Here is a 2,847-nt window from a genome sequence, read left to right as displayed (position 1 = left end):
TATATTCAGAAAAATACAATTGTGCCATGTTTAAGGGTGTAGATTTTGAATGTAATCATCTAGAGTTCATTTTATAGCTCTCTACTTACTCGCTCTGTCACTTTGGGCAGGTTATTTAAAGTCTCTGTGCCTCGGGGTGCCTGGGTGGCTCAGTGGGTTAAGCCTCTGCCTTTGGCTCAGGTTGTGATCTCAGGGCCCTGGGATCGAGCCCAGCATCGGGCTCTCTGCTCTGTGGGGAGCCTGCTTCCCCCTCTCTCTCTGCCTACCTCTCTGCCTACTTGTGATCTCTCTCTCTCTGACAAATAAAACTTTAATGTCTCTATGCTTCTGTTTCTTCATCAGTAAGAGAAGAATAATAAAAGTACCTATCTTATAAAGGTTCTGTGGCAACTAAATTCAAAAATATATAGCACTATTAAATAATAAATTTTAGTATCATTCTGCTCATGATACTTAGGAAAGACATTAACCAATGGGGTATGGTCTGAGTAGGGGACTAAAATAAAAAAAGAAATTGAGATCATGTTATGTGAAAAACAGTTGTATAACATTCAGTTTATAATGAAGTATTGTTAGGATATTACAGTTGAATGAAACATCTGGAAAGTAATCCAGCCTGTAGAACCTAGAGCAATAGGGGAACTCTAGGAAGGCATATTCCAACTCAAATTATAGAAACACTTTCCAGCAAATATAAATGTCTGACAATGGGTTGGGAGGGAGGGGGGAGATTGTCTCCAAAGAAAGTAGATTCCTCACCACTGGAGTCTTTTAGAACATTCTCCTCATTTAGAGCATTCCAAAGGATTGAAACATCATACCCAAAGGAGAAGAATGACCTCTAAGGATCTTATGAGTCTCAGATGACGAAGGGCTTACCATGTCAGTTAACAGTGAATAGGTATTTATAGTAATTGATTCTTTTAGGTAAATTCCATAAAGCATAAATATTTATGTCACTAACACTAGTTTATGTTGGTTTGTCATTTGGTTTCCCTCGACAAACTTGTTTATCCAGTGTGAAGTCTAGATCTATGATGTACCACAGCATCTGAAACAATCTCTCTGGTCTAATAATTCATAATGGCCTATTATAGCCAAATGTACTCAAGTGGCAGCTATACTTGGCTACTGCAGCTGCATTTCTTTTTGTTTCTTACAGAATTCCATTCCTTGAAAGAAACAATGACCATCTTTTTCCTCTATAATTTGTTTGGAGTGTTTATTTTCATTCTTTGACGTGTTTTGAAAACAATGTGGCAAACATGAGTTTGAGAAGAGCTTTATTTTCATCTTATTTATCAGTTTATATAAAGTGAGAATCGTTGGGAAAAAGAAATTGGTCATCTTTTGACCTTGACATAACTGAAGCTTTGAGATAAATCTATTAAAAAGAACTACCTGATTGAGTTCCTTCCATATGCCAGTAATAATTCCATTTTAAAAATAAGGAAACAGGGGCGCCTGGGTGGCTCAGTGGGTTAAAGCCTCTGCCTTTGGCTCAGGTCATGATCCTTTGTTCCAGGCTGACACCCTGCCTCCTAGAGCCAAGCTTGTCTCAAATCTTGGAAGGACTGGAGGCCAGTGTGTCATTCTCCATGGCCCTGAACCACATTTCTCTCTTGGGAACACATTAAGGCCAGTCTTTGAATCTGAATATAATCCTTGGTGTTTGTATTTGCACTTCATTCTTTGACTTGGATTTGTCTGCTGACTTTGTTAGCCAGTTAGAACATTCCCTCCTGTAGCTCTAGCACTCTTGACCCCAACTCCTGCCACCAGTTGCTGGACTCTACCTTACCACCACCACCACTTGGCATTCAACTGGGATACCAAGACACACTGCACTGTGATTGGTTATGAAGGCCTCTGCATTAAAACTGTTACATAACTAAGGGCCTATGCTGCAGCCTGACCTGAAGAACTTGGTAATGCCCATGGAGTAAAGTGCATGGGAATGGGTGTCATGAAGGCTTATACTTAGCGAAAGGAAAGTGCAATGATGAATCCCAACAAGTATCAACTCCTCCCAGACTTGGTTTTCATAGCTCTTCCCCCTCTCCAGCTACACAACATCAACCCTCCACTTTGAGAAGTTCCAACCCCCACATACTATGTCACCTCAATGAGCTTATTTGATCACCCTTCCCAGAAATTCTGCCTAATACTCTACCCTTCTTATCCTATCAATTCCCCCTCTTCTAGGAAACCTTCCCTAAATTTCACACGTATCATCCTCCCCTCCTTAAAGTAGAGCACTTAGAGCCTGTGAAATGTTCCTTGGGTTTACCTACAGATAATAAAGAGCCATGGAGGGATGTTAAGCAAGGGAGTAACCTGACTAAAAGCATGCTTAGGAAAACTATTTGAGAGGAACTGGACTGTAATAAAGATTAAAAAAAGAAGAGAACATGACCTTTTCTTTTGCAATCTATAAATCAGAATCCAAATAAAATTCACACATTGTAATTATTAAATAATGTTTTTTAAGTCTCATTTAATCTACAGGTTCCTTCTCTATCCTATCTTAGCAATTATTTATTAAAGACTCCAGGCTGACTGTCCTCAAAGTCTCAATTTCACTGATTCCATCTCCACTATATTTTATAACATGTTCTTCTGTCCTCTTCGTTTTCCACAAATTGTTCATTGGCTCCAAAGTTTTGATCAGATTCAAGTTTGGGATTTTTTGACAAGACTAATTCATAATTGATATTGTGACTGGCTCTCTTTTTTGATGGTAACAGTCACTGATGATCAAAGTCTAGGAACTTTGGCTGCTTAAGAGTTGAGAAAGTATGATAGTTTAATTCTAATATCCCATCCTCTTTAATTAGGTGAAATACT

Source organism: Enhydra lutris, unplaced genomic scaffold (genome assembly GCF_002288905.1).
Source record: "Enhydra lutris kenyoni isolate GAN:26980312 unplaced genomic scaffold, ASM228890v2 scaffoldscaffold2, whole genome shotgun sequence".
Taxonomy (NCBI): domain Eukaryota; kingdom Metazoa; phylum Chordata; class Mammalia; order Carnivora; family Mustelidae; genus Enhydra; species Enhydra lutris.
This window is presented reverse-complemented; position numbering follows the sequence as displayed.